We start from the raw sequence: 20,617 nt of genomic DNA, 5'->3' as shown, positions 1-20,617 counted from the left end.
AACATCACACACCAGGGCCTATCACGGGGAGGGGGGAGGGGAGAGGGATTGCATTGGGAGTTATACCTGATGTAAATGACGAGTTGATGGGTGCTGATGAGTTGATGGGTGCAACACACCAACATGGCACAAGTATACATATGTAACAAACCTGCACGTTATGCACATGCACCCTAGAACTTATAGTATTAAAAAAAAAAAAAAAAAGGAAACAGAACCAAGAGACCAATGGAAAGAATCCTAAAGATATTCTCTGAGGCTTTGAATCCAGTTATCTGTTGGACTTTCCAGTCATATGAACAAATAAATTTATTTTTCTTCCCTTATGCTAGTTTAAGGTGAGTTTTTTTTACTCAAAACAAAAAGTACTAATATAACATCTTTTGCCTATAAATCACAAAAAGAATAGAAATGCATATATACACATATAGTAGGTACATATATATACACACAAACATACATATGACAAATATATATGCCATATATAAGAAATCTATGTGTGTCAATTAGGTTTTCACTATTTGTTGTCACAGTATCCACAACAAAAGTAAAAAAAAGGAAGGCAGCCTTATTCTACGCTCCCACTTGATAAGTTAATATCCCATCTCCATTAACATCCTATTACAGTATTTTCAAGAAACTTCAAGGAGGCTTGCATGTGTTAAGGTGGGAAAGGGGGAACAATGCAGATGTGGTTGGAAAGGTAAATTGATCAGACTATTAAGAGTGTTGTATACTAGGGGATTTGAAATTTTATCTTGTCGAACATAGGTATCCATGATGTTTTTAAGATCAAAGTGACATTCTTTATTCATTCAATAAATACTTAATGAATACATAGTATGTGCCAAACACAATACTAAAGCATATACACATCATAGCTGCTGTTGTCGAATTTATAATCTAGTTAACAGGTCTGTGTTCTCTAACCCTGATGACAGATCATAACAGATAAGAAAAATGAGTGAGAATTTATATAGATACTTAAGAAAAAGGAAAAATTATAGGTAGACCAATTGGTCATTAGGACAGTAAACAGCAGTCAAAGAAGGTTCCAAAATATTTATTTTGAGTCATTGGTATAGGAAAAACAGTAAAAACAATAGCTTTTGTTAGTAAATGTTTAGGCTGGTGCAAAAGTAGTTGAGCTGTTGCAATTACTTTTAACTGCAAATTTTATCTGGAAATATTGAGTTCTCCCTACTTACTAGAAGCTAAGCTCCATGAAAGCTCTAATCACTATACAAAACAGAGATTAGACTAGTGACTGGCACTTAGTAGGTGCTCAATAAATGTGTTATTTTTGAACAAACTATCTTCAAGATTTGCAGGTAGAAACATAAATTCAATAATTAATTTATTGATACCTATCATGTTATCAAGGACCATACTAACAATTGGGGATTATGCTACCAGTAAATAAAACACAATTCCATGCTCCTAAGGTACTGCCAGTGTGCTGGAGCATTATCGACCTTTTCCATCCCTAAACACATTTACAATCTCCTGCAAAAATTTTTTCCTGGAAATGTTTAGAGAAGCAAAGCATCAGAGGATTTGTGAAATGGGAGAGACTTATTTATAAGAACATTCGATATTCATGTGAGTTTAGCTAACTCATTTAAAGAACTCAAAAATTTATCTTTTGATAATGAACAAATAAGTAATAAAGAATGAGATAATTCATACATTTTTCTAACTCTATTTTTTCATTAGTGTTATTTTTCCAAAACTCTATTCTTTGTGGAGAATTTGTTGGCAACATCAGTACTGAAAACCAATCTAAGAGTTTAGATGAGAGGTCTACAAACAAACTTACAGCAACAAAGCAGCATAGAGGTACATTGTATAATGAGGGTATGGGGAAGGATTTAGGGCAACATAAAGAAGGGTTACCTAAAGCAGTCCTAAAGGATGTGTAAAAACTTCCTGGAACACACGATATTTGACAAAAGTCTTAAGAACTGAGTAGATTAAAACTAATTGCAGGATACAAGACCAATATTCAAAGATCGATTGTATTTCTGATACTAGCAATGAACATTTCCAAAATGAAATTATGAAAACAACTGCATGTTTAAAATAGCATGAGCCAGGCATGATGACTCACACCTATAATCCCAGCAACTTGGGAGGCTGAGGTAGTAGGACTGCTTGAGGCCAGGAGTTCAAGACCAGCCTAGGCAACATAGCAAGACCTTGTCTCTGCAAAATGAAAAAAAAAAATTAGCCAGGTGTAATAGCACATGCTTATAGTCCTAGCTACTCAGGAGGCAGATGTGGGAAGACTGTTTGAGCCCAGGATTTCAAGGCTACAGTGAGCTGAAATCAACACCACTATACTCTAGCTTGAGCAAAAGAGCAAGATCCTGTATCTTTAAAAAAAAAAAAAAAAGAAAAAAAATACTTAGGTACAAATTTAACAAAAGATGTGTTAAGATTTGTGTACTGAAAACTACAAATCATTATTGGGAAAAAAATAAAGAAGATTTAAATACATGGAAAGACACCCCATGTCCATAAGCCACAAAACGTAATATTGTTAAGACAGCAATACTCCTGAAATTGACACACATTTGATACAATTAGTATCAAAATCCAAGTTAACTTTTTTCAGATCAGTTCTATTGATCTGAAGTCCAGAAATAAGCCCTTATATCAATGATGAATTGATTTTTGACAAAGGTGCAAAGGCTATTCAGTAGAGAACGAATAGCATTTACAACAAATAGTGCTGAGAAAACTGTTTATCCTTATACGAGAGAATGAAGTTAGACTCTTATTTCACATCATATAAAATTAACTCCAAGGGGATTAAAGACCTAAATGTCAAAGTCAAAACCATAAAACTCTTAGAAAAAAACATAAAAGTAATTTTCATGACCTTGGGTTAGGTAATGGTTTCCTTAGATATGACACTGAAGCACAAACAACAAAAACAAAAAAAGACAAACTGGACATCAAAATTAAAAACTTTGTCCAAAGGGCACCATCAAGAAAGTGAAAAGAGCGAGAGGAACACGGTGATCAGCTCATGCAGCTGTAAGACACCATGAACTCACTTTCAGATCAGTTTTGTAATGCCACTGATGTGTTGCAGCAATGTGGTCTTCCTGCCTCTTTTAATAATATTCAGACAGCAATTAACAAAGACCAGCCAGCTAACCCTACAGAAGAGTATGCTCAGCTTCTTACAGCACTGATTGCACAAACAGCAAAAGACATTGATGTTTTGATAGACTCCTTATCCAGTGAAGAATCTACAGCTGCTTTATAGGCTACTAGCTTATATAAGCTACAATAAAACCATGAGGCTGCTACATATTGTTTATCTAGGGAAATGCTTCTAGAAAAGATACAAAGTGCACTTGCTGATATTGCACAGTCACACACAGCTGATCACAGTTACAGCTGAAGACAAGAAGTAGTACCCACAGCCAGTCTCTTCCAGACTTATAGTACCAGTGAATACTATGTGGCTGAGAAAAGGATTGTTCCAATACCATTAAGAATTCTGCATCAGATTTAGATGTAAGCCTTACCAACAGTTACAGAAACATTAAACACTGATATCTGTTACCTTTTTAGCTACTTTTAATAATTTCCAATTTTCACTCTTGATAAACAAGGTTATAAAACTGTGATTGAACCATCTCTAAACCATAATTCTAATTTATTTTACTTTATTTTATTCTTATTTTATTTTGAAACAGGGTCTTGCTCTGTCACCCAAGCTGGAGTGCAGTAGCAGGATCACAGATCAGTGCCACCTCAACCTCACAGGCTCAAGGAATCCTCCCACCTCTGCCTCCTGATTAGCTGGGACTACAGAGGCACATCACCAAGCCCAGCTAATTTTTTTGTTTTTATTTCATTTATTTTTATTTATTTATTTGTTTTGTAGAGATAGGGTGTCACTATGTTGCCCAAGCTGGTCTTGAACTCCTAGGCTCAAGAAATCCTCCCACCTCAACCTCTCAATGTGCTGGGATTACAGGCAAAAGCCACCATGCCAGGCCAAGGATTTGAATACATATTTCTTCAAATAAAATATAAAAATAGCCAATGAACACATGAAAAGTTGCTCACCATCATTTGTCATTAGAGAAATGCAAGTCAAACCCACAGTAGGATACTACTTCATACCCACCAGGATGGACACAATCAAAAAGAGAAAATAACAAGTGTTGGGAAGGATGTGGAGAAAGTAAAACCCTCACACATTGCTGGTGGGAATGTAGAATAGTGCAACCACTTTGGAAAAGTTTGGTAGTTTTTTAAAAACTTAAACCTAGAGTTACCATATGACCCAGCAATTCCATTCCTAAGTATATATCCAAGAACAATGGAAACACACATCTACACAAAAACTTGTACATGAATGTTCACAGCATTATTCATAATAGTCAAAAAAATGGAAATAACTCAAATCATCTGATGGACATTTGTCCACATATATGTGGCATATTCATATAACAGATTATTATTTGGCCATAAAAGAAAACAAAAAAGTACTATACATGTTATGACATGAACGAATCTTGAAAACATTATTCTAAGTAAAAGAAGCCAGGCACACACAAAAATTACATACTGTATGATTCCATTTATATAAAATATCGAGAACAGACAAATCTAGAGAGACAGAAAGAGATTAGTGGTTGCCAGATTAGTGGCTGGGGTGAGGGAATAATGGAGAGTGAGTACTTAATGAATACAGGGTTTCCTTTTGGGGTGATGAAAATATTCCAAAACTGGATAGTGGTGATGTTTGCATAACACTGCAAATGTACCAAATGCCATATGGTAAAATTTTATATGTGCATTTTATCACAATAAAAAAAGAAGAAAAGTACTGACACATGTTATGACGTGAATGACCCTTGAGAACATTATGTTAAGTGAAAGAAGAAGTCACAAAAGACAACATACCGTATGGTTCTGTTTATATGAAATCTCCAGAACAGGCAAATCCATAAAAGGTTAGTGGTTGCCTAGGATGAGGGAAGGGAAAAGGGAGGAGGGAGTGCTAACGGGTACAGGGTTTCTTTCAGGAGGAACAAAAGAACGAAATGGTCTAAAATTAGACTGTGGTTATAGTTGCACCACTCTGAGAATATACTAGAAAGCACTGAACTCTACACTTTGAAAGGTTGAATTGTACAGTATGTGAATTATCTCAATGAAGGGATTCGAGGAGACAGAAAGGGAGATAACTGCGTAAGAATTGGCCAGGAAAATGAAGGGTTAGTAAAGGATAGGAATAATCAGTACAACGATATAGGAAAGGATATAGAATAAGACCATCTTTGCTCTTGAAGATTCCATACATCTTGTTCCAGAGTAATTACCACCTAAATTAGATGGCTAGGAAATTTAGAATACGATTAGATAGGAGGAACAGGTTTCTATCCTGGGAGAAGTCATCAACAAACGTTCACTACAAAATACAAATATACGTAAATATATCCAAGCAATATTAAGTGGAAAGTAGAAAACCTAAGAGTACACATGTTATAGACTCCATTTTCCCAACAAAGTCGGAAGTCAGGTCACCAGCTGAGAGTGAAGGGTATCAGAGCAGTGTTGAAAATCTATAGAAAATGACAAGTTTGAACGTATCCCTGAAATAACTGAGAAAGAGAGCCCTTTTCTGACTTCTTTATGAGACAGGAATATGGGGTAGTCACAGAAGAAACAGGAAATACCAGGCAACAGTTTCACATGACTAACATAGAAGGAACACAGAAACCAGCTAGAGGAATGGGGAAGGGAGAGGAGCCAATAAGACCCTAACAAACAGGATATAAGAAATACCAGTTAAGACCAGCTAGATCTAACATGGCACTGGATTTGACTCAAATTGTACCCCAGGTTCAATTATAAACTCATTATTATACTAAACCACATCTCACCAGACCATGACAGTTCCAGGTATACTCATGTTTGTTATAAAACTCAGTGGCACCTCAATTCCAAGAAATCTCATTCTCTTCCCAGAAATCCTTATGATCATTCTGCCTCTTAATTTGAAAAACCTTTTTTTGGTTTGGACAAACCACAAACACATTGGGCACAACATACTCTCCTGAGTAGGCCTATACTCCCACTCTTGAGTGTGTACTTTCACTTTTAAAAAAATACTTTTTACTTTTGCTTTGACTTGTCCTTGAATTTGCTTGCAAAGGTGTCAAGAACCTGGACAGTGGCTGGAGTCAACGTCTCACCGGTGTTCAGAGGCCTCCCTAAGCCCACTGACATCACTGATACTCCATAAGACTACAGCACCAACACCAACAGTATAGTAGACCTATTCTTGACTTTCACCTTCAGTAAAATTCTACATGTCGTTCTTCTCAACCTGCTCCTTTTTATACAATTACATAAAATTTCATAGGATCAAAACATTTGCAAGGCCAGGTGCACTGTAATGCCAGCACTTTGGGAGGCCAAGGTGGGCAGATTACTGGAGCTGAGATATTCAAGACTAGCCTAGGCAACATGGCAGAAACAATGTGTCTAAAAAAAAATAAGAAAATTAGCACGTGTGGTGGTGCATGCCTGTAGTCCTGGCTACTTGGGAGGCTGAGGTAGAAGGATCACCTGATCCCAGGTGGTCAAGACTGCAGTGAGCTGAGATGGCACCACTGCACTCCAGCCTGAACAACAGAGTGAGACCTTGTCTCAAAAAAAAAAAAAAAAAAAATTAAACGGCACAAAATCAGATTTCCTTCTCCCTCCCTCCTTCACTTTAGTACATTTACATCTAACAAACACCACTGGAGCTAAAGAGAGTTGCTGTATGGCAGCTTTTATAAACTGCACCTAGACTATTCATTCTGTCACTAACCAGGGCACAGATGCTATGTAGTTCCTAGGCTAGTGTAAATCTTAATGAGAAACAATGAACTTCTGTACACATACATGTCTTTAGCCCATATGTCTGTCAAGTCTCAGATGACAACATAAATAGAATGAAGTAAAAGTCCCCAGTATGAGGCTTCTCTACACGTGTGGTTAAAAGGCTGTAGAGCTGTGTCATATAACATTCAGTCTCTCTCTCCTCACTCTCACTCTTCAAAAAGATAACCATGCCTAATTCCTAAAAAATGATAAAAGCAGTGTGATGGTTGAGTGTCAACTTGGTTGGATTGAAGGATGCAAAGTATTGTTCCTGGGTATCTGTGGGAGTGTTGCCAAAGGATTAACATTTGAGTCAGTGGACTGGAAGAGGCAGACCCACCCTCAATCTGGGTAGGCACCATCTAATCAGCTGCCAGCAGGCAGAAGAATGTGGAAGGACTAGACTGGCCAAGTCTTCTGGATTTCATCTTTCTCCCATGGTGGAAGTTTCCTGCCCTCAAACATCGGACTCCAAGTTCTTCAGCTTTTGGACTCTCGGACTTACACCAGTGGTTTGCCAGGGGCTCTTGGACCTTCAACCACAAACTGAAGGCTGCACTGTCAGCTTCCCCACTTTTGAGGTTTTGGGACTCAGACTGGCTTCCTTGCTCCTCAGCTTGCAGATGGCCTATTGTGGGACTTCACCTTGTGATCATGTGAGTCAATACTCCTTAATAAACTCTGCTTTATATATACATCTATGCTATTAGTTCTGTTCCTCTAGAGAACCCTAATACCAACAGTGACAGATGGCTGGAATAAACCCATAGTCTCCCAAGGTGACTACTTTGAAGAAGACAATACTCATTTAAAGGTATAGAATCTGATGGAGTTGTTTTACATCAGTTAAATTTTGCACGTAATCATATTTCAAATAAACACACTTCAGATGAGTTGAACAAAGAGATTAACTTTAGTACACGTCTTAACAAAAGTTATGTTCTTCTCCTATCCAGGAGAATTAAGACCAAGAGTATGCAACAGAATTAGGCACTGCAGTGCAACAATGTGGACTGCAATTTAAGGCCATGATATGGTTTGGTTTTGCCCCCACCCAAATCTCATCTTGAATTCCCATGTGTTGTGGGAGGCACTGGTGAAAGGTAATTAAATCATGGGGGCAGGTCTTTCCTGTGCTCTTCTCATGATAGTGAATAAGTCTCATGAGATTTGCTGGTTGAATAAGTCTCATGAGATTTGCTGGTTTTATACTTGCCCCTGTACAAGCTCTTTCTTGGCCTGCCACCATCCACGTAAGATGTGACTTGCTCCTCCTTGCCTTCCACAATGATTGTGAGACCTTCCCAGCCATGTGGAACTGTAAGACCATTAAACCTCTTTCTTTTGTATATTGCCTAGTCTTGGGTACGTCCTTTACGTGAAAATGGACTAATACAGTAAATTGGTACCAGGAGTGGGGTGCTACTGAAAAGATACACAAAAAAGTGGAACTGACTTTGGAACTGGGTAACAGGCAGAGGTTGGAACAGTTTGGAGGGCTCAGAAGAAAGAAAAATATGGGAAAGTTTGGAACTCCCTAGTGACCTGTCGAATGGCTTTGACCAAAATGCTGATAATGATATGGACAATGAAATCCAGGATAAAGTAGTCTCAGATGGAGATAAGGAACTTGTTGGGAATTACAGCAAAGGTGACTATTGTTATGTTTTAGCAAAGAGACTGGTGGCATTTTACCCCTGCCCTAGAGATGTGTGGAACTCTGAACTTAAGAGAGATGATTTAGGGTATCTGTGGGAAGAAATTTCTAAGCAGCAAAGCGTTCAAGATGTGATTTGGGTGCTGTTAAAGGCATTCAGTTTTAAAAAGGAACCAGTATAAAAGTGTGAAAAATTTGCAGCCTGATAATGTGATAGAAAACAAAATCCCATTTTCTGGGGAGAAATTCAAGCCAGCTGCAGAAATTTGCATAAGTAACAGGGAGCCAGATGTTAATCACCAAGACAATGGAGGAAATGTCTCCAGGGCTTGTCAGAGACCTTTGCAGCAGCCCCTTCCATCACAGGCCTGGAGATTTAGGAGGAAAAACTGGTTTTGTGGGTCAGGCCCCGGGTACCCCTTCTGTGTGCAGTCTAGGGACTTGGTGCCCTGTGTCCCAGCTGCTCCAGCCTGACTAAAAGGGGCCAAGGTACAGCTCAGGCTGCTGCTTCAGAGGGTGGAAGCCCCAAGCCTTGGCAGCTTCCACATGGTGTTGAGCCTGTGGGTGCACAGAAATCAAGAACTGAGGTTTGGGAACCTTCACCTAGATTTCAGACGATGTATGGAAATGCCTGGGTGCCCAGGCAAAAGTTTGCTGCAGGGGCAGGGCCCTCATAGAAAACCTTTGTTAGGGCAGTGGAGAAACGAAAAGTAGGGTCGGAGTCTCCACACAGAGTCCCTTCTGAGGCACCACCTAGTGGAGCTATGAGAAGAGGGCCACCATCCTCCAGACCCCAGAATGGTAGACCCACTGACAGCAAGTTGCCTGGAAAAGCCGCAGACACTCAACACCAGCCTATGAAGGCAGTGGGAGGGAGGCTGTACCCTTCAAAGCCACATGTGTGGAGCTGCCCAAGACCATGGGAACCCACCTCTTGCATCAGCATGACCTAGATGTGAGACATGGTGTCAAAGGAGACTGTTTTGGAACTTTAAGGTGTAATGACTGCCCTATTGGATTTCGGACTTGCATGGGGCCTGTAGCCCCTCATTTTGGCCAATTTCTCCCATTTGCAACAGTTGTATTTATTCAATGCCTGTACTACCAATGTATCTAGGAAGTAACTAACTTGCTTCTGATTTTACAGGCTCATAGGCAGAAGGGATTGCCTTGTCTCAGATGAGACTCTGGAATGTGGACTTTTGAGTTAATGCTGAAATGAGTTAAGACTTTGGGGGACTGTTAGGAAGGCATGACTGCTTTTGAAATGTGAAGACATAAGATTTGGGAATGACCGGGGTGGAATGATATGGTTTGGTTGTTTCCTCACCCAGATCTCATCTTGAATTCCCACATGTTGTGGGAGGGACTCAGTGGGAGGTAACTGAATCATGGGGGCAGGTCTTTCCCATGCTGTTCTCATGATAGTGAATAAGTCTCACAAGATCTAATGATTTTATAAGAGCAAGTTTCCCTGCACAAGCTCTCTCTTTGCCTGTCACTATCCATGTAACATGTAACTTGCTCCTCCTTGCCTTCCACCATGATTGTGAGGCCTCTCCAGCCATGTGGAACTGTAAGTCCATTAAACCTCTCTTTTGTAAATTGCCCAGTCTCAGATACATTATCACGAGAATGAAAATGGACTCATACAGGCCATAAAAACAAAGACAGGGAAAAAACACCTGCCCATATAAAGATCTTGAGTAACTCACTCAGGTAGGCATTAACTCACTTTTATGGCAGTCAAGAAGCTAATATTTATTAACTCAAGATATAATGGGAGCATACTTTTTTGTTTCGTTGCTCTAGTTTTGTTGTTGCTATAGTTTCGTTGTTGCTGATATGAGAAAAGAAGTGGTGCTGTGGTTTGGGGGGGTTTTTTAAACAAGAAACGTATTTCGATGGGCAAGAACTGGTAATGTTTATGTATCTCTTGACTTCTACCACTGTCATAACAGAGAAATAATTTTAATCATTACAGAAGCAATAAATCAGATATCAAGACATAGTGATTGGGCTATATAACAAGTGTTAAAGTAGCTATTTCTAACCAAAAGGAGTACTTCTTTCATATGCCTGGATTTTCTAAATTGATTCAATGGGTATGTTTCTTATTTTTAAAATATATAGTTATTTGGAATTCCTATTATTTTTATCTAGCCAGATCAAAATTATCTAAAATAAAAAGTATATAAAAATTGCTCTTTGTTAAGCCTATACTAAGTTGTTATTCTTAAATATGAATGACTAAGATAATCTCTTAAGATATATATATATTTCAGATTCTTGGTCACTGAGAGGAAAAAGCCACAGGAAGCTGCACTCTGTTAGATTAAGCCAGCTAGTATAAAAAGCTCATGACCAATTATTTGGAACAGCTGCAACTGAGTCACTGAGCTAAATTTTAAATCCAACCTAAGTTTGTCAAACAAACTCTAAAAAATGCTTAGGAATTTAAAGGTACAGATAGTAATTTTTGGTTGTTGGTTTGTTTTCACTAATGTCTGGTTTGTAGGATTTGTTGTTGTCTATTTATAAGCACTACTAGTCAAGTTGCTAACAATTCCTACTTAACATAAAAAGAACACCGATGTTTATTAACACAACCTCAAATTAACATAAATATGGTATCTGGGGTTTCATTTTTCATTAAGAATTTTGATAAAGTGAAAGAAATATCTGAAATAAATTTATTCTTGAAATTTAAAAATAGATCTTAAATTTCAAATGATTATGTTTATCTTGTGTTAACAATCTCTGAATCCCCAGAAATTGACACACAGCCCAATTACTTTATACGTAAAACACTTGAATTATTATATGAGCTACCTTTCCATCCTTTCCTTGAGTCAATGAGCAAGTACAGTTAATTGTTCAATCTGTGTATTCAGCAACGTTCAAGAATTTACTTAAATGTTGCTTTCAGAGTGTGCTCCCTTCTGAAGATTGGTTATAAAAAGGGCACATGTTTATCAGTTTCTAGTATTTTAGTTGGTAGAGATAGATAAGATCAAGTCTAAACTTATCCTTTTTTTTTTTTTTTTTAAGACAGAGTTTCACTCTTGTCACCCAGGCTGGAGTGCAGTGGCGCAATCCTGGCTCACTGCAACCTCCACCTCCCAGGTTCAGCGATTCTCCTGCCTCAGCCTCCCGAGTAGCTGGGACTACAGGCACACGCCACCATGCCCAACTATTTTATCCTTTAATATAACAATAATTCTAATACTGTGTTGGAAGGTAATTCATGGATGTCCCTTGTTTCTTCATGTCCTGTAAGATGCATGACTTACTGTTCTGAACTATCTCGTTTGCACCGTAAACACTTGGAAGATAAGCTCTGCTTCAGCGACAGATTTGGGGGCAGCTTTGGAAAATAATGTCTCCTTCTAGGTCAAAGGGCAGTAAAGCATACTTACTACAAGCTATGAAAGATTTGACGCCCTAGCCTGAGAGTTCCTCTCCTATAACTCAGCTCACTGCATGTGCAGGTATAATCTGGCCCTCTTTATTGCACCCTGTGGGAATAGGAGCTTACCGAATTGAAACAAATGATGATACACTGCCTACTATTATTGCTGTGAGTAATCAACTGTCCTTCATCTCTGACCCAGAGTTTCATTTCTTCTGCCAGCATCTTGAAACCATGGCAGGCTAACTTGTTAGTTTGTCAATAGAATAAAACCTCAGACATTCCACAGTTTTTTATAATCTAACACATATTGCTATAATTTCATTAAGTATTTATTGAATGTCTTCAGTGTGCTAGCACTAGTTTTAACTTATAATGAGACTTAAATTCTGGATCCTCTATGAGCTGACAGTGTCATTAGGAAAAGAGCGCATTCTAAAGAAAAGATACTTTAGCCTCACTGGCTGCTCTTAAAATCTATCTTTGCATTTTTCTCAGTCCTGCTCCCTTCTCACAGCAGCCACATCCACAGCAGGAAACTCTGTAGCTTTATCACCAGAGTCCCTGAACTCTCGCTTTCTTTTTAATTCCCTGTATCAGATCACTGGCATGCTCCACCATGAAGCAGCCATGGACACTAGCTGTGAGATCACCACCAAGGGCATAAAGGAGAAGGAAGTTATGCGGAGGCAGAAAATGGAGGAGATGCCCCTGCTAATGGGAAGGCTAATTAGGAAAATGAGGAGCAGGAGGCTGGCAATGAGAGAGATGAAAAAGAGGAAGAAGGTGGGGAGGAAGAGGAAGAGAAATAAGAAGATAATGGTGAGGAAGAGGATGGAGATGAAGATGAGGGAGCTGAGGCTGCTATGGGCAAATGGGCAGCTGAAGAGGATGATGATGTTGATACCAAAATAGACCAAATAAGGATGATCAGACAGCAAAAAAAAAAAAAGAAAGAAAAGTTAAAAAATATTTGGAAGGCCACCATGACATATTTCCTCTCCATTTTTCATCTCAGAATCTAAACACATGGTCACCTTTGGGGAGAGAGGTCCAGCAGTGCTCTCCACCACCCAATCAAAACCACAAGAATTTGTAACAGAGGAGAAAAAAGAACTAAAACTTCCAAGGCCCTGCTTGTTTTCTTAAAAGTACTTTAAAAAGGAAATGTGTTTGTATTTTTAATTTACATTTTATATTTTTGTACATATTGTTTGGGTCAGCCATTTTTAGTGATCTCCAACGACCAAACCCCCTTCGGATTGTTCTCTGTCCTACTTCTGACTTTACTTGTAGTGTGACCATGTTCATATTTATAATCTCAAAGGAGGAAAAATCTTGTTTAAAAAAAGCAAAACCTACGACAAAATTACTATCTTATCCCAAGCATTCCAGTAAACTTTTTCGTGTATGTACTTAGCTTTACTTAGTCATTGGTTTGTATGAAATGGTTAAAAAAGCCAAAGATAAAAGATTTGGGGCAGGCATGGTGGCTCATACCTATAATCCCAATACTCTGGGAGGTCGAGGTGGGCAGATCACCTGAGGCCTGGAGTTTGAGACCACCCTAGCCAACATGGCAAAACCCCATCTCAAAAAAAAATACAAACATTAGCCAGGCGTGGTGGTGCACACCTGTAATCCCAGCTACTCGGGAGGCTGAAGCTCAAGAATCATTTGAACAACACAGGAGGCAGAGGTTGCAGTGAGCCGAGATCACGCCACTGCACTCCAGCCTGGGTGGGAGAGTGAGACTCTGTCTCTAAACTAAACTAAACTAAAATAAAAATAAAAACAAGGTTTCTTTTTTTTCCTCTTTTGTCTATCAAATTTCAAATTGCTGGGGTTTTTGTTTGTTTGTTTTTTGAGTTAATGCCTACCTGTAAAACAATGTGGTCCAAAAATAAACTGAAATTTTAGTTTGCTGACCTGTTAAAAAAGAAAAAAAGAAAAAACAAAGGTACTTTACATACCTGTTGAAAACTTTAAGATCACAGAAATTTTTACAACTGAAGGAACTCTGGACACACCCCAATCTTAAATTTTAATTTTACCCATGGTTGGGAGAATTTATGTAACTTGCTCAAGGTTGCACATTCATTTACAGGAGAGCTGTAACTGGAGCACAGACTACTCATTTTCAGTACTCTTTCTATAATACTAGAAATTATTTTATTACACTTGATTTATGTACATTTTCAAAATTGTGCATGGTTAGGCCTAAATTATAACTGAAAACATTGTGATTTAGTTATAAATCAAGGAGTTACAATTCAGTTAGTTACAAGTGAAAAGTGTTGAATAAAAACAAAAACATATTCCGGCCATAAGATTGTTACAGTCATTACTTATGAAAATAGCAATGATATAGAATGTAAACTCCTGTATGGTAGAAATTATCAAGGGTTTATTTGATAGTTTTATTCATTGTAGTGTCCCAAATTTCTAGAACAGTGCCTGGAACACAGCAGATGATAAATATATTCTAAATGATATATAAAACATATTTTAAAATATCACAAAGTCTAAAACCAACACACAACTATGTTTACTCTGTGTTTTTCCCTAAAAGTGGGAAAGAAAATAAGAAAATCAGAATGAACACACGGACATTTTTCCTGACCAAGAAGGCCCAGAAAGACAGGTAACGTTATAAAATTCTCAGGAGTTAGCAGATTCACAGTGAATGGAATATATGATGCTGGCAGTTCAAAAAAGTCTCGAAAGGGCTTTCGAAAACGCACTGCTTAGCAGTCCGGTGTTAAGATAAGGTAGTTCTATCCTAGCCAGCAGGAGACAGAATGGAGATTATATTGCAGTGTCAGTAATCACTAAGGATCAGTAATATGAGTAAAAAGAAGAGAGACAATAAGCTATCAGTTTTTTAAGAATCTACTAGCATTTATTGAGGCAAACACTGTGTTAAGTACTTTACATACATTTTTTCATTTAATTCTCTCCAATCAGAACATTTATATTTTGATTTGTATTTCCTAAACCACTGATCCTAACTCTATTTATCCACATCCAATTTTCAAGTTGATTATATTCTAAAATTATCTTTCCTAAATCAGTTGTTTTAACCTATAATGCATATTCCCATAGAAGTAGCTTTAGGTTCCCGCCATGGTCCATAGAAGCTAATGTAGATAAAATACTATAATGTTGCAATAAATGACAAACCCTGCTTTGTCATTAAAACTACCTATTTGTTAGGTAGGTTTTGGGGTTAACTCTGGGAACCTAACCTTTATCAATATATTTTTTTCCTATAGAAACATGTGGTATACAAAGAAAACACAAAATTACTGAGAAAACGTTCAACTCTCTGGCAGTGGCTCCTCAATATTATAAAAAAATATATACTAGCTTACAAAATATTCTTTGAGTTCTATGGGTAAACTGATCTCGACACAGCATTATGCCAGTCTTAACTAATACACAAAATTTCCTATGGAGAAGAGGTAGGTATAAATTCAAAAGATCTAGATCGAGTCCTGGCTACCCCAGTATAACTTTGAATGTTACTTAACTTCTTTAAATTTCAGTTACTGCATCTGTAAGAATAATGTTATTTCCTCTACATTATGGGATCATTGCAAGTATAAGATGAGATAACTGGTAAAAGGGGTTTTAAGCTGAAAATAACTTGAGAAAGTATGCCATTTTACATTTTAGTAGCTATTTTGGATCAAGCTTTACAGGAATTTTTTATCCTCATTTTTTAATTGACAAGTAGTATAAATTGTATATATTCATGGTGCACAAGTTTTGATATATGTATACATTGTAGAATGACTAAATCAAGCTATAAAACAAATGCATTACCTCACATACCATTTTTTGTGTGGTGACACTTAAAATCTACTCTTAGAAATTTTCAACTGTACAATATGTTATTAACTATAGTCACCATGTTACACAATGTATGTCTTGAACATATTCCTTCTAACTGAAATTTTGTGTCCTTTCACCATCTCATAAATCCCCTTATTTCAACCCCACCACAGAGTCCCTGGTAAACAGAATTCTACTCTCTCTTTCTATGAATTAAACTTCTTTAGAGTTCACATATAAGTGAAATCGCCCAGTATTTGTCTTTCTGTCCATAGCTTGTTTCACTTAACATAATATCCTCTGAGATCATTCACATTGTTGCATATGATAGAATTTCCTTTCTTTTAAAAGGTTAAATAGTATTCCACTGCGCATTTATAGCACTTTTTTTTCTTTTCTCTTTTTTCTTTCTTTCTTTTTTTTTTTTTTTTTTTTTTAAGAGAGAGGGTCTCGCTCTGACACCAAGGCTGCAGGGCAGTGACACAATCACACCTCACTGGTCTCCACTAAATAACTTATTCATGTAACCAAATACCACCCGTATCCCAATAACTTATGGAAAAATAAAATTTTTAAAAAAGAATAAAAGGTGAACATAAGGAAATCTGTTACAATTGCAATAATTCCAGAATGAGATAAGATAGTTATTAGAATATTAACAAAAGAAACAATTCGATGTGAGATTTGGGTTGGGACATAGATCAAAAACATATCAGTCACACTTTGAGTAATGTCTATTTTTGGATTGTAAATTTAAAAATGACAAGAAATATAACAAAGGAAAACTGCAACACTTGACAATAGGTTGTAAAACAAAAACCAAACTTGCAACTGATAAATTAATTCTCTGATCTGTTCTTTGAACTTTTAGTTCACTATATGGCAGCATATTTGCCAGGTACAGGGGATACATAGATGAAGAAGACATAGTCTTTGTGCTAATCTCTATTAAGTCTCAGTTTCTCACCCATAAAATCAGTTTGTAATACTTAGCTCAAATTATTTTGCTCATGGGTCTTGTGGGAGCCCCCTCCGATTACTGTCTCCATGCCTGTATTTCTTTTCTTGGGTGTTCCGGTGCACAGGGTTCCCTCAGGCAGGGGCCACAGTTGGCAGACAAGCCATATCTTCACCAGCTTGACCCTAATCTGCTGTCTGAGTGCTTCACAGGGGAACATGGCATTGTGGCGGCACACAGAGTTCAGGCAGAAGTGTGACCACTGGGCTGGAAGCTCTAGCAGGTGTGGTCTGTCTGGCTACAAGAGGTGGGGGTGGGTAGAGTTGCCTGCCCTGCCATCTAGGTGCCTCTAGGGCAACAGGAGATTGCTCCCCTCAGCAAATGCAGGCAGAAACATGCTCACAAGGCTGGAAGCTCTAGCAGGCACTGCCTGCCTGGCTACCAGCAGTGGAGGTGGGTAGGGCCACTTGCCCTGCCCTGCTACACAGTTGTTTCCCAGGACAAGGGTACGCCGCACCCACCAGCTGAGTTCAGGCAGAAGAGGGATGGTGGGGCCGGAAGCTGTAGCAGGTGTTGCCCACCTGGCTACCAGCAGCAGGGGTAGGCAGAGTCACCTGCCCTGCCACTCAGGTGTTTCCCTGGACAACAGGAGTCTGCAACTACCTATTGAAATCACACAAAAGCGGGACTGCTGGGCCAGAAGCTCTAGTAGAGATTGCCTGCCTGGCTCTTTGCCCATTGTTAAATTGAGTTGTATGTTTTCTTGCTATTGAGTTGTTTGACTTCCTAATATATTCTGGATATTAACCCCTTATCAGATGTATGGTCTGCAAATATTTTCTCCGTTCCTGTAGGCTGCCTCTTCACTCTGTTGTTTCCTTTGCTGTACAGAAACTTTTTAGTTTCATGTAATTCCATTTGGCTACTTTCGCTGTTGGGATCATACCTTAAAAAATCATTGTACAGACCAATGTCATGGAGCTTTTCCACTATGTTGTCCTCTAGAAGTTTAAGAGTTTCAGATCTTAGATTTCAGTATTTAACCCATTTTGAGTTAATTTTGTATATGGTGTGACATAAGGGTCTAATTTTATTCTTCTACATGTGAGTAGCAATTTCCCCAATATCATGTACTGAAGAGATTGCCCTCTGCCCATTGTGTATTCTTGGCATCTCTGTCAAGGATCAATTGACTGGAAATGCCTGAATTTATTTCTGCACTCTCTATTCTGTACCAGTGGTCTATATATCTGTTTATAATACCATGCTCTTTTGGTACTATAGCTTTGGAGATTTTAGAATCAGGTATGTTATGCCCTAGCTTTGTTCTTTTTGCTCAAAACTGCTTTTGCTCTCCAGGGTCTTTTGTAGTTCCATAAATATCTTTAGGATTGTTTTTCTGCTTCTGTGAAAAATATCATGGAATTTTCATAGGGATTGCATTAAATCTGTAGGTAGCTTTGAGGAGTATGAACATTTAAACAATATTCTTCTAATTCATTAACACGAAATTTCCATTTATTTGTGTCATCTTCAATGTCTTTCATCAATGTTTTATACTTTTCAATATACTTATCTTTCACCTCCTTGGTTACATGTATTCCTAGATATTTTTTTGTAGCTATTGTAAACAGGATATTTCCTTGATTTGTTTATCTGGTACATCATTCTTACTGCACAAAAATGCTACTAATTTTTGTAGGTTGATTTTGTATCCTGCAACTTTAGTGAATTCATTTCTTAGTTTTAGTAGTTCTTTGGCTGAGTCTATAGGGTTTGCTGTATATAAGATCGTATTATTTGCAAATACAGACAATTTAACTTCCTCCTTTCCAATTTGGGTGCCTTTATTTCATTATTTTGCCTAGTTGCTCTGGCAAAAGCTTCCAGTACTATATTGACTAGAAGTGGTAAGAGTGGGCATCCTTTTCTTGTTCCTGATCTTAGAGGAAAGTTTTCAACTTTCACCATTTAGAATGATGTTAGTTGTGAGTTTGTGATATAACGCCTGAGGTACACTCTTTCTCTACCTAATTTTTTAGAAGTTTATTTATCATGAAAGGATGTTCAGGTTTGTCAAATGCTTTTCTGCATCTATTGAGATGATCATATGATTTTTGTCCTTCATTCTGTTAATGTGGTGTATCACATTTATAGAATTGTGCATGTTGAACTATCCTTGCATCCTACGATGAATCCCACTTTATCATGGTGGATGATCCATTTAATATGGTGTTGAATTCAGTTTGCTAGTATTTGGTTGAGGATTTCTGCATCTATGTTCATCAAGAATATTGGCCTGTGAATTTATTTTCTTTGTAATTAAAAAGTTTAAGAAATTTTTAATTTCTTAGTGTCCTTGTCTGGATATTGGCATAATGCCAGCTTTATAAAATAAGTCTGGAAGTATTCACTCCTCTTCATTTATTTTTGAAAAGTTTGAAAAAGATTGGTATCAGTTCTTCTTTACATGTTTAGTAAAATTCAGCAGTGAAACCATCAGGTTCTGGGCTTTGCTTTGATGGGAAACATTACTGATTCTAGCTCCTTATTCATTATTGATCTGTTTAGATTTTCTGTTTCTTCATGATTCAGTCTTGGTAGATTATACGTGTTAAATAATTAATCTTATTTTTCTAGTTTATCCAGTTTTTTGGTGTATAATTATTCATAGTAGACTTTTATGATCTTTTGTGGTTCTGTGGTCTGAGTTGAAATATCTTTTCTTTAATTCCTGATTTCATTTAATGGAGTCTTCTCTTCCTTTCATAGTCCTGCGAAAGGTTTGTCAGTTTACTATTTCCTTCCCTCTAACTTTGCTCTTGGTTGTTTTGTGGATCTTTTGTTCCTTTTTCCTTCTCCAGCCATGTTACTTTGTGATTAGATTATTTTCTGCAGTGGTGTGCTTTGATTCCTTACTTTTTAGCCTTATATATCTACTATAGGTTTTCATTTTGTGGTTACCATGAGGTTTATCTAAAATATGTTATAGTTGTAACAGACTATTTTAACATAATAACAACTAAACTTTGATTGCATTTTTAAAGCTATACTTTTACTACACCCCTCCCCAACATTTTATGTTTTTGTTGTCACAATTTATATCTTTTTTCATTGTATATCCCTTAACAAATTATTGTAGCTATTACTATTTTTAATAGTTTGTTAACCTTCATACTAAAGCTATAAGCGATTTACACACCACCATTACAGGACTAGAGTATTTTGAATGTAACTGTGTACTTACTTTTACCAGTGAGTTTTATACTTTAATATGTGTTCATATTACTAGTTAGCACCCTTCTCATTCCACCTGAAAAGCATTTCTTTTTTTTGTTTATTTCAGTTTGAATAACTCTCCTTAGCATTTCTTTTTTTCTTTCAGCTAGGAAGAACTCTCCTTAGCATTTCTTGTAAGACAGGTCTGGTGGTGATTATCTCTGTCAGCTTTTGTTTGTATGGAAAGTATTTACCTCTCCTTCATTTCTGAAGAAGAGCTTTGTGGGTAAAGTATTGGTTAACAGATACTTCCTTCAGCACTTTGAATATATCATCCCATTCTCTCCTGGCTTGTAAGGTTTCTGCTGAGAAGCAGGCTGTTGGCCTTACTGTAACTCCATTATGTGTGGTTTGCTTCTCTTCTCTTGCTGCTTTCAGGATCCTCTCTGTGTCTTTGATAGCTTGATCATGTCTTGATGTGGTCGTGTATGGACTGAATCTGACTGAACTCCCTGACCTTCCTGTAATTGGATATTTATATTTTCCCCAATTTGTAAAGTGTTCTGCTATTATTTAAGTAAACTTTCTGCCCCTTTCTCTCTTCTCCTCAAACCCCTATAATTCAAAACTT

General features: G+C 37.5%; 1 protein-coding gene and 1 pseudogene across 1 annotated transcript in view; one reads left to right on the top strand and one right to left on the bottom strand.

The window, feature by feature from the left end:
• Nucleotides 1-3,228, top strand: part of LOC105542123 — a 44,013-nt pseudogene extending 40,785 nt beyond the window's left edge.
• LOC105542120 (regulating synaptic membrane exocytosis protein 2-like) overlaps nt 1-20,617 on the bottom strand; it is a 244,119-nt gene that overhangs the window by 187,910 nt on the left and 35,592 nt on the right. The window lies entirely within an intron of this gene.

This window comes from Mandrillus leucophaeus, unplaced genomic scaffold, assembly GCF_000951045.1.
Source record: "Mandrillus leucophaeus isolate KB7577 unplaced genomic scaffold, Mleu.le_1.0 Scaffold250, whole genome shotgun sequence".
Classification (NCBI taxonomy): Eukaryota; Metazoa; Chordata; class Mammalia; order Primates; family Cercopithecidae; genus Mandrillus; species Mandrillus leucophaeus.
Note: the sequence above shows the minus strand (reverse complement) of the source record. Positions and strands in the feature narration are given on the sequence as shown.